Source organism: Condylostylus longicornis, unplaced genomic scaffold (genome assembly GCF_029603195.1).
Source record: "Condylostylus longicornis isolate FDR11 unplaced genomic scaffold, ASM2960319v2 ptg000084l, whole genome shotgun sequence".
NCBI classification, from domain to species: domain Eukaryota; kingdom Metazoa; phylum Arthropoda; class Insecta; order Diptera; family Dolichopodidae; genus Condylostylus; species Condylostylus longicornis.
In genome coordinates this window covers 9303023-9316382 of record NW_026578052.1, presented here as the reverse complement: position 1 = coordinate 9316382, position 13360 = coordinate 9303023, and the positions used below count along the sequence as shown (strand labels likewise).

Sequence of the window (13360 nt, the reverse complement as noted above, 5' to 3'; positions counted from 1 at the left end):
TATCAGTAGAACAGGAAAATGATAAATTTTTTTTATATTCGGAATATATCGAGTGAAAAAAACTCAATTTAATAATTTTTTCCTCCTTCCCTCCTAATCTACTGTTACTGTTGCGTTCTCTTTTAATATAAATGTAAAATCTCTTAAATGTAATGGTTATGCTACTCTACTATTATGTTCATATGCACACAAACACAATATAATTTCTACTTTTATTCCATAATATACTATTGCTATTCTTTAAAATGTGAATACATCAAATAAAGTAAGCGTCTTAACTAAAACATTTGAGTTTCTCAATTGTTATACAATATTTTTTTTTAATATTATCAACGGGAAAAGAATATGAACCGGAAACTTTTCGTGCAAAATGTTAAGATTTCATTCGTTTTTCTTTTCTTAACAGGAGAAAAGTTACAACATGATATGAAATATGGCTACAAAAGTACCCCCAGAAAATTCTTAAATACAATAGAAATAAAAAAAAAAAAATGTAATACGAAAGAAAAATATTATTAGAATGAAGACATTTTACTTTCCGTGCGTTTTCCTATATGGAGAAATGAAAAAAAAGAAAAGATTTAAACCTTTTCTGTGTACACGTTGATCTGATTTTCTCGAAAGCTTAAAAAAGGTGGCACATAATTTCAAAAAAAAAAAAAAAAAAAAGGAGAAAAAAATGTCTTATTTTTGCATGTTTTTCTTCTATCTTACTATCATTTGTTAAACAGGAGTATGTGATTGCATGTGTTTCTATATCTGCCAAAATGTACTTATGGTGTAATGTACGATGAGTTCTTAATGCATGTGAATTTTTTTTGATAAAATGTTCTCTTGTTATTTTAAGTATATGAGAAAAATTAAGTTGACTTTTTATATCCTTCTTTTTTTTGTGTTGGACCTCATATTATTTAATGCAATAAATGAGAGCTTAAATGCGATAATATTAAGAATTACCTTCTTTCATTATTAACCTATATTGATTTTGGTGGTATAAGAATTTGGGGGACGAACATTTGGACTTCATTTTTATAAATCTTAACATTATTTCAATCTATCAAAGTTTTTCTTAATACACGTTTATTTTAATACTAAAAATTTTTTTTCTATATTTTCCTGAAATACGTTAAGTTCTGCAGAAATTAGAAGTTGGAAGTTGAAATATTTATGCATGATATCATATTGATTTCTTCTGAAAATAGAAATCACATGTGAATGCAAAATTTTTAAATTTCTAAATTTGCATGTGTGCATGTGTGCAGCAAAAATTAAAGTTCACCAGTTTCTTTTAACATACATTTTTGTATTTTCTGATTTACTTTAATAAATTAACACGAAAATTTGATTCAAAGCAAAATTCATTAATAATGTTCGATTTTCAAATACCATATCATACTTGTATCAAACATGTCCGTTTTGGAACTCAGTCATTTTTAGAAAATATTCTAGTTTTCAAGGAAATATTCTTGTTGTAGTTTCATAAAAAATATTCTAAAACGTATATATAACACTCTACTCTAGGTAAATAAAACTCCCAACTAAATTATTCGGAAATGGTTAGGGCTGTTATATCCATTCAAACCGAATGTATTCAAATTAATTTTCTTTTAACAGCAATTTCTTAAACAGATTTAAAATAAATATTTTGTTATACTTACAGAATACTTTACAGATTAATTTACAAGTTATACTATTTTCAATAGATTCGAAATTTTTAGCAAATATAATTTTTTATGAGATTTTCTTTTGAGATTAAATAAAAAAAAATTTTCATATTTATTTTCAAAATTAATTTTTCCTTGTTTTTTTTGTCTAATCCTAAAGTTTATTAATTCCCAACTCAAAATTAAAGTAAATTTTCAATTAAATTTTTTATATTTTACGATTCTATCCCCATTATTACGACATAAATCATAATAATAATAAAAAAATAAAAATAAGGAAAAAAGAATGAAAAAATTGATTGAAAATTTTTCGAATTGCAAATATTAAAAATTCACAATAGGTAGGTAAATAAAACACTCAAATAAATAATGTGAATATAATAATGGGTGTGTGTGTTTACACTTTCTCGTATTTACAAGAACTTAAGTACATACGTAAATAAATAACTAAAATAAGAAAATATTAATATTTTTAATATTTTATTTTCGAAATAAAAAAAAAAAAAGAATTCTTTTTTACTAGCTATCAATAAAAAAATATTCAAAATATTGAAAATAATCTAAAGTTTTCAATATTCACACATGTATGAGCAAATAGATATACATTATGTACATGTGTATATCAGATTTTATTTACTTTATTTTTATGTATTTGTTAATGTTTGCCTTAATAGAATGTTCGTATAATGCATTATGTTTCAGTATAACCATAAATTATATAGTAGGTAATAAAAAGTATTCAAAAAATTCTTCATAAAATATTTTTCTTCTTGACCTAGATTTTTTATCAAAAAAATCCAATTTTTTCGAATGTTTAATAAATCATCGAAAATTTTTGGAAAGTTTTATACATAATGTTTGTTTGAAGGTATAAAATTTTTCAAAAATATAATAAAAATATATAAAATTTTCAAAATTTCAAAATCTTACGTTTTGTATAGTTCTCATAATATTTGTGTCTCTTACTTAATAAGAAACCGGTACTGTTAAGGTATTTATAATCTGTTATACATCACTGTATTAGCTTTGTATGAAAATAAAATGAACCTATTCAAGTAATTACTTTTTCAAAGAAATCGGAACACACCTTTTTATTTGGTTTATCTGCATTGGAAAATAAATAAATAATGAAAATTTTTATATAAAATTTATTTGACGATGGATCAACATATTGAAACTTTATATTTGAATTCTGTTCGACAAAGAAGTTTTTTATAAAAATCATTCTATGGTGTCCTCCAGTGTAAACATTTCTGGAAGATTAGTAAACAATATTTTTGCAATTAATATTATTTTTAAATTACCGAGATCAAATCACAATACATATTAATGAATCTATGATTAATAGTATCTGTACGCAGTTGCTATGTATGTATGTATTGAATCTGTAATTTTAGATAAGACACAAACCCCATCCGAAACTTAAACCTCGAACAGCAAATTTCTCGACAAGTTTCGTTTAATACCTTAAAAATTAAATTTTTTTTCTTTTCTTAAAGTTTCAGTGATATAATTACAAGCTATCGCTTTAATTATTTGCATTGTTAAATTAATTACGAAAATATTCTTTTGTTTCTAAGTATATATGTATATCTGTACAATATAAAATGTTCAATAAATTTTATACTTTCTCTTTAACAATCCCATTTTCATTAGTTTTAATCTGTTCTCTTTTTCAACAAAAATACCTTGTTAAAATATCTATAATACGTACATTGGCACAGTATAACAATAATGAGATAGAAATATAGCACATATAATTACATTTTATCCTTGGACATATAGAATTAAAATACTAAAACAAAAACAAAAAGAAAAAATAGCAGAACATTTCATATAAAATTTTGAGGATTTATAAAGAAAAAGTATAATAATAATTAAAGTAAGACTATAAGAAATGAAATTACTTAACGTATATACAAAAATACATACATATAACACATACATCTATGCATACAGATGAAAGCTAAGAAAAATAAAATTATATTAGTATAACAGTATGTATAAGGAAAAATAACATGAATTTTATCATGATAAAAATCAACTATCAAATCCTGGAGTTTATTGTGAAGTCAAGTCATTCAAAATTTTAATTTTAATTGCTTTACTTTAATCCTTATTCATCATTATTGTTGAAAAGAACCGTTTTGTTGATTTTGTTGTTGTTGTCGTCTTCGTCGTCATCATCATAGTTGTCGTCATCATCATATATAGTAATCATTTATCGTAGTAATTTTCTTTAAAGTCATTCTCCTTTAAGTTACTTATGCCCCGTTTTAATGTTTATTTCTTATTTTTTTTTCCTTATTTTTATTTTGCTTTTGATTATATGCCGACAATGTTAAATTGAAAAAATGAAAAGAAAAATATAATCAAGGACTCTCTTTTATATGTAATGTTTATGAAGGGAAAAAAAAACATTTTAAAATTTTAGAGTTTCCAGTTTTACTTTTGCGATTCTGCTTGTGAAGAACGAAATTTGTTATTCATTGCAGTTGGATGTACAAATTTTTATGACCAACTTCTTACGCACCTATATGTTTTTTAATTAATTTATTTTGAGAATAATAACAAGGTTTCATTACCCGTTCATTATTATTCTGTGAGTGTGAGAACCTTGAAGCAAAAACATTACTTTAATTTGAGTGACTCCGACAATATCATCCCATGAGACAGAACCAGTTTAAATTTGTAATTAAATATACACAATATAACATCGTAAGAGGAAGCTGAGGGAGTCAGTCTCAAGGTAGGCGTCAACAAAACTAAATGCCTTAGACTGAATACAATGAATAATGTGTCTATTCAACTAGGCGGCTACCGAATTAATGAGGTGCCCTAATTCAACTACCTAGATAGCATCGTGGCAGGTGATAGAGGGACGAAACAAGACATTTACCAAAGATTCTCGAAAACGAGAATGCCTTTGGCCGTCTATAGCGCGTATGTAAGTCATCCCGCTTGACAAAGAGCACCATGATCAAAATATTCAACGTCTTTGTAAAATTACATTTCAAACCAAAATTTTTTTGTCGGATACAGCATATATCAATAAGTCACAGTCATATACAGGGTGATTCAGAAAGGTACACAACAACATATACCATTGGTTAGAAGGTCGAAAATGGGTAAAACTTTTGTTCCGGATTAGGTGCGAAATATCAAGGGTTTTCGAGATACAGGGATTTTAACGAATTTTCACAAAATTTCTAGTTATCTAAGCTTTTTTGATTACAACTTCCGTTCTGAAAAATATACCGGCTTCAAACAAACAGTTTCTGAAAGGTATAGTGAAGAATCCTATAAACGTGGCTATAAAAGAACGTGGCTATGCGATAATCAGACTGTTATTTTGGAACCCACAGGGAAAAAGGAAGGTGTGTAAATGATGTGGAAAACTTTCATTTACGACATTTAATTGAAAACTTATGACAAGCTCTACAAAATTTTCCAATATTAAAATATAATTAAAAATCCCACATAACGTATTAGGAATCAATTCAACCCTAGTTGTAAATAGTGCGGCAACTCTTAAATTAAAATAAAGTTGAATGAGTTTACATACATCAAATTAAATTTAAAAAGAGATAAGTGTATATGCACATAACTGTATAAGTATATACGTATATGTAGTTGTAAGCCATTCATGCACTTCTTTAATAGACGTTGAAGTGTTTTTTCATTCTTAATAGTTAAAATAAGAAAAAAAAAAACAAATTACAAAAGAAGAAAGGTATATATGAAAGCGAAGCGAAAAGTATAAGACGAAAATTAATTGTAATTTACAAACACATTTACACTATATACTAACGGTTGCCTTTAAAACACTTAGAAAAAATAGCGGAAATTAAATTTTTTTCTTTTTAAATTATTTCAAGAGGATTAAAGTTTTTCAAAAAATTAAAATGTTGTGTAGTATGAAGTAGAAAAGAAAGAGAATGTGTTTATTTATTTTTATGGAAAAAATTTACAATTATGGTGTAAAACATCTGAATGAAAATTTGATTAAAAATGAAAAACAGTCAAGAAAACTTCACTGTTTATTTGTAACATTTATAAAAAAAAATCTTTAATTCTTTATTATATACAGTGTGTTGCCATAGCATAGCAAATTATACTTAAGGTGTGACTTGATTGCAATTCATTCACGAACACATTAAGAAAATATTTTTTTATTTTATAATTGAATTTCTTGCAATTTTAAAGAGTTTTTCTAAGAACTACTATTTTAAAGAATTCAAGTATATATTTAAGTGTTTTGTTTTATGTGATTCTATTTTTAAGTCACATAATATATAAAATGCCAATTAAAAATGAAATTAATTACTTATCTTAAATCCTTAAAAATCTAATTAAATTGTAATGAAATTTTTCTCTTTACTTTTTAATATAATTCAAGTTCAAATTTCTTAATTTTAAATTTAGATTTCTTAAGAAAATTTCTTTAAAAGACAATAGTGAAGGTTAATTATTTCTTAAATCAATTATTTTTAATTGATAAAATTATTTTCAAAATTCGTCTCACAAAACAGTTCTATTAATACAAATTCATATAATTCGATTTTAATATTGCATAACCTTCGGCGTTACAAAGTCCTTGACTATTTTCCCTTTGAAAATATTTACTTTTATAATATTTTCTAAACAAAAGCATTTTATAATGACCTTGTAATAATATTTTAAAAGAATATGTCTATGTGAACAATGAGTCTACAAAATTTCATATAAATGCGGATTAGTATAGTACAAGGTCTTTAAAATATGCAAAATTTCGCCTAAATTTCGCCTATAGTTCGCCTTATATTAATTTAATTTCTCTTTAATATTAAACACAAAATTAATATTTCGTATTCATTTATAATATTAATTGCTCTATATATAATTTTAAATTTGAAAATTAATTTTCAAAAGCAAAAGCCTATTTGCAAAAAATAATTTTCTAAATATTTTGGGTCTACATATACATAAATACATAACCACGATATTGTATATATAGTGAAGGTATTTTTATTGTAAAAAATTTTTTTTGCCTATTATAACCGTCTAAAAATCAATTTCATTAATCCCTCTTGAAAACTATAAACATCTATTAGCTCTACTTAAATAAATCCCTTTTGATATTAAGTATATTATAATAGTGTAAAATATACTTAGTATATACTAGTATACACACATGCATGAGAATATATATGTATGAATATGTTGTACATATTAACACTCAATTTAAATTTAAATTCTATATAGGAAAAATATAATAAACAAAATAGAAAAAAATTAACAAAAAAAGAGAAAAAAAACCAAATAAGGAAAGAGAAAATGAAAAAAAAAATACAAAATAAAGAAAGCAACATAGAGCGGTGGAGGGGGGGGGGGAAGAAGTAGAAAATAAGCTTAAAGTTAATACGCCCTTATTTCCTAAAAATCTTTTCAGTACATTAATTTTAATGATACGTTTATGTGAATAAATTTTGATCTGATTGTCCCTCCATTTTTTTTTTTTTAAAAAACCTCTTTTTAGTTTTATAAATTTCTTTTATGTTATAAAAAATAGGATTATAATATGAGTATGAACTATAACAACATAATATTGGAAATTTTAAAAGTTAAGATTTATTTTAAATCAACCGGATTATAGGATATAATTAAAATTTGATTTGTAGCGCGATTCTTTCGGCGGGTTTGTTAAAATACTGTTCACATTTCAAATGATATTTATTTAGTCGGTGTTGATATTGATAAATTACTTTTAAAGAGTAGAACTACATTAAATATAATAGAAAAAAAGAATAGGATTGGAAATGTGAGATGGACATAAGTAAAATACCGACTGCCTTATAGTTTTCGATTGCAAAATAAGGAACTAATCTGAACACAGTAAGAGTAATGCCAAAAAAAGACAATAATAAATAGAGTGTGCAGCAATTTAACTATCAACAACTGGTAACAACTTAAAAATCAACGTCAGTAAGTACGCGCTAGTGTGATATTCCAGACATTATAGCCCACACATTTGTCAAATGGTCAAATTCTTAGTAGCGTAAGTTGATTTAAGAACGCAGTATTAATTTTTCAACTTCCGAAATCTGATTTGATATTTTCCGATATTTTTAATAAGATCTAATGTTAATTCTCTTATAGTTCTTATAACCTTTTTGTAGTTTCATCTCAATAGGAAATCTAATAATATTTAGGCAACCCATAGAAGAACGAGAAAATTAAAAAAGAAATAAGGAGAAAAAAGGAATGAGACAACTTTTAACATGGGAATGACTAACATCTTTAGCAGAATTTACGAGAGGATGGACGATAATTTAGGGATAGAGACAAAAAATAGTTTTTAGAGAAATTTAAATAATTTTTTTTTTATTACAAAATAGATCTAAGTGTTAAATGGAAGAATAATTTCATAATATCATTTCTAAGCCTGAGAGTACATACCTACATATATGTATACATCTCATACTACAATTATATAAAATATTTTTAAAACTTAATTTGTATGAATATAAAAGTGGTAAAATAATTGGCAATACTGACCGATTTTAAACTTTTTACAAAAAAAAAAGTAAGAGCACACAAAAAAAAAATTTTTTTTATAGATTAAATAACTATAAAAAAGTGTAGCCATTCCATATATTATTTGTATACATAAAAATAATGTACAGGAGTATAATAGCAAAGCGTTGGTATGTTCATTTTAAACCACACAAGTTTATGTAATTCGGTTTTGTATCCTGTCAGGCAACATTAAATTTTACTTAACCAATTCATACATAAAATATTTTGTAAAAAGTACTTGTTGTATTTAAAAAAAAAAACAAAAATATTTTAATTGAGAATAAAATATAAGTAAGACTATGTATGCATGTGTGTATACAAAATATTTAAACATAGAATATTTGGGTATTAAAAGCCGGTATTATTGTATGTTGTGTTATACAAACGCGTGTATGTAGGTTATGTGGAAACACACATCCATACAAGTACTTATATGTGTGTTAATATTAATTGAAAGAGAAACATTTTTATAGGTATCTATGTTTTTTTCATCCAAAAGAGAAAATTTATGGTTATGCATACCTCAGAATATTGTATTAGATTTTATATTTTAGTCCAGAAATTCAAATATTATTCGAATTATTTACATATGTATTATAAAATGTATATTATTGGAATAAAAAAACGGAAAAATTTTTTTTTCGGTATTATAAGTATTAAAAATACATGCTATTTATGACAGTAAGCACTTACTGTTCCTGCATTTTACATACAACTTAGTAAATAATTTATTTTTGTAAATTATTTTGATTTCATTTCATTTTAATTTTTTCTTTTTTTTTACCACAAATTACATATTTATTAGAATTTGGAATACATACTTTCTATATCCCAGAGATGGACAATCTTTTTAACCTTAATGGTCATATTTGAGAGAGCAGTAACAAAAGAGGTCACATAAGTTTCAGTACCCAAAAATATAACTTTTATAAACCGATTAGAAAATAAACTTGTTATAATTCGGTTGCTGATCTGCGATAGTTCTCCCTGAAAGATTCAATTGTTTTTCAACTTTGATGGGATCTATGAGCTTCGACATTATGTTCATATCGGGTTCATAGTTTCCATAAATTTTTGCCAAGGATATGTGCTATCTTATAGTTAACATTATTTACAGAAGGATTTTTTTTTTTACGAAAGCAATCAAGACGCTGTTCTTGGTGCTTTCTCTTAAAACATGTCATTTCAATATATTTTAAAGACCTTTACCTTAAGAGGCGACGACGCATAAAAAATCCAAAGAAGCCGCATATGGTTTCGGGGCCAAGGCTCCTTACCTCTGCTATATACCATACCTAATGTAAATCGTACACCAAATATCAAAAAAATTCCAAATATCAAAGATATTTAAGAATATAATAAGGTATATGTATATGTGGGAATTTTACAAATAATTATACCGTAAATCCTAATATTAATTTTAGATTTTGAAGTTTCTATAAGAATTTATATGTATATTTTATGTGATGCATTATTATGGTATCAAGGTATATAGATTAGTCGATATCAACAATAATACAAACAATTTTGAAAGTAATATACAAAGTAAAATTCAATTGAAAATTGTTTTTTGGTGTTGTATGAGGCAAAGTTGTGCGATAACTATAAATATTGGAATTTTCATTAAATTTTTTTGAATTTTGATACGTCATTTTAATATCTTATATAGCTAGTTTTTAAGTGATGGCAATTTGTTTTAATTTTATAATTTATTATTGTTTGAAATAACTGTATACATATATGGAGGCTGTTGTTGGTTTTAAGGAGTTGGGTTTAAGAGGATTAAGGTTATTTTAATAAAACAAAAGATGATTTTTGAACGTAAATAACAGAATTTTGCACAAATATTTTGCATTAAAAACTATCAATATTTGATTATTCTTAAATGCCTTTAAATAAGCTAAACTCATATTTAAATTATTTTATTATTAAAGTCTAACGAAAACTGTGGAAATTATAGAATTAAACGAATGTTTATCGTTAAAACTTAATCATTGGACGATAACCATAAATCAAAGATGCTCATATTGTTTCTTGTTCATCCAATAACATGTTTTGTTTATACAATGTGCCCATGTCATCATGTTCAATTTTTGACTACTGTGGAAAAGTCACATGAAGTTTTCTTTTGCTTTTAAGACCTATTTTTTCCATCAGTGCAGTTTTCTTTCAGTATATCATAAGAAAAGATGCGGCCATCTTCTGTTTTATGGAATGGTTTGAATCCTTTGCGAAGTATCTTTTGGTAGTTGGTTTCTTTTTGAAGATGCTGAATTCAATATTGGGGTATATCCAAGAAAAATAAGATTACATTCTCCTGCATTCCTTGTCCATTTTGTTTTCCAGTTTCGGCATGCTTAATTCGGCAATAAATGATAAAAGTTGGTTGCTAATCAATATTTCACGACGCTGTTCTGTACATCTCGTTTCCAAATTCAAAGTAATTCTCAGTAGTTTTCTTTAATGCAAAACTCTACTGAAAATATTCTGAGGTATTCCTTTATTTTATTCTTCCAATTACCTTCTCCTGAGTGTGTGGATAACCAGACCTTTAGATATTCTGATGTCTCATTTACTGGAACATTGGGAAAAAGAGCCTTGATGTTAATAAAAACAATTAATTAATCAGGTTCTTTTTTTTTCAGATTTAAACTTACTTTTGAAAGCTACTTTTGCAATCAACAATTCCAATCAAAACCTGCTACTGAAAATCAAAATTTATAATTAACGATCCTGCATATGCTTTGTATAATATGTTTGTCAATAATAGTAAAAATTAACAAAACAATTTAAAATATTAAAATGTTTACCGTCAACACTTACTATATGTGACAGTAATATATTGGCACAATTATTATCATGATAATAACAATTTTTCTCTTTTTTCTGAATTTTTTATGTTTGAGGGAACAAAAACTACAATACTAATACTACTATGCTACTATAATAATTTTATACTTTCATATCGTATAACATAATCCTACTGTCATGTTTACATTATACCGTTATTTTTTTTCTTATTTATATTTTCTTTTACCTAGTCGTCACATATACGCACACTTATATCGTATACGTGTTTATATATACCTTGTAAACATGTTTTACATTAATATTGTGTGAAAGAATATCGAATTTTTTATGTTGCTAAAAAAGTAGTATTACAATAATTATTACAAAGTTATAAAGGGCAAAGAGGGGGAACTAAGTACATGATTTCTTCTTTTTCTATTGTATATGGGGTTGAAAAATTATTTTCCCTTAACTGTATGATATTGTAGTGTAATATATACATACCTATACACTTTTTACATAAAATGAAAATAACATTTACAATAATATTATTCTATTTGTATACAAATAACCAAAGAAGTTAAAAGAAATTATTTCAGAAGTTAACTATTTTTTTCCCTACGGTTAAATTTAAAAAGTCCAAATAAATAACTGCAGCCAATTTGTTTCTAAATGTCACTGTAATATGTTATAAGTATATTCTGTCATATACTTAAGTCTATAAATAGTAAATGTAGAAAAGGGGGTGGAAATTAAAGTTTAAAGAAAATAAAATACTTTTTTTTTTCGTTATTACTCGTATAGTTGGAAAATGTGGGGGTGAATGTGTTTAAAATGAATTTAAAATTGCATTTATTTTGTTTTTTTTTTTTCAAAATGAAGTAAATTTTATTTGCATAATGACGATAGTATGCACAGGTTTAAGTATTTGCATTTAGTATTAACATTTATAAATATTAAGGGAGGAAGAGTCAATGTTAAATTTTTTCCCCTTTTTTTTTACGAAATATTAGGTCAAGTTAGTTGATCTTGTTGGGAATTTAAAATTGTACTTTCAAGTTATATAGTTACTTTAAATATACTCTTAAAGTAACTACGCAAATTGTGTTAGTGCTCTAGCCTATATAAATATATTATTAACTAGGTTTCTATTTTTGAAAAAGTTTCGTTAAAGTAGATTTTTTCAACTAAATCTTTTAAAATTGAAAATTTTCAACTGTCAATATTTGTAATGAGGCCATTATTGAGTTTTAAAATCGGTTTACTTGTTAAAAAATCAAAAGTACTCACTATTTATTATATAAGTATTATTGCTGCTTTTGTTATGAAAAAATTTATTAAATAATTTGCATTTTTTCAAGCCCATTTGCGACTCCAAGCCCGTTGATTATTTCCTCAAGAGGCAATGCCCCGTTAGCACCTACACTAGTATGTTGAGATCAGCCTGACCGTATCTTAATAACACCTTCGTCCACTTCTCATTTTTATAGTCTCTTTTTAGTTTCCTCTACGAATTCCTTTAGTGGCTACCGCGCCGATCCATCTTTTAGGTAAGCACTTCTGCATGCCGCAACTCTTGTAAAACAGTTCTTATATCCCCCAGCCGTCTTATTTTCCTGTATCCCGCTGTGATCGGCAACCTAGAAAACGGTCACCCTGCTGGTCAATAAAGATGGCTGGGACTGCGAAGAAAGTATACCACTTTATTTTAAAAATTTTTACTACACAAGTTTTAGAAGCAAATTAGTGTTAAAGATGTAGTGTAAATGCAGTGTAAAAATTTCTTAAATAATTTTTTATTAAATTTTTGAATTTTAGTTGAAGCTATTAAACAGTTACTTGAAGATTTTTTTCCTTTTAGTATTCTCCAATATATTAATAACTAAGAAGTTAAGAAAAAATTATCAAGAGTAATAATTGGTATAGCTTCTCCATCTATGAATTCCCAACACAATTAAATTAATATATCAAGAAGCATTTTTATATATTTTTTTTTCTATATTTCTTCTATCCTGTTTAAGCACTAGTGTACGAGTAATAAATATGAAGAATATCTCTTGTTTTCAATTATAAATTATAGAAAAGAAAAAAAATTACTTTAAAATTCATTAAAATAAAAACTTAAAGATATACATATATACTACGATTAATTTAAGTTTTTCTATTTCATTTGATTTATAAGGATGAGTTTTAAGAAACTTGTATTGAGGAACGCTTATCATTTTCTATTCTGTATTATTTAGTATACAATGTATCACGATACTGGAAAATGGAAAACTATAGCCTTATTGTTAACTTTCAACCATTCTAGAAGTTTTTGAATAATATATGATGGCATTTACCCCAAT

The 13360-nt window shown here is 25.5% G+C and overlaps 1 protein-coding gene across 4 annotated transcripts in view; it reads right to left on the bottom strand.

Annotated features, from left to right (window-relative positions):
- The window catches only part of LOC129613448 (axotactin), a 138074-nt gene that overhangs the window by 109040 nt on the left and 15674 nt on the right, over positions 1-13360 (bottom strand). The gene's annotated exons all lie outside the window — the stretch shown is intronic.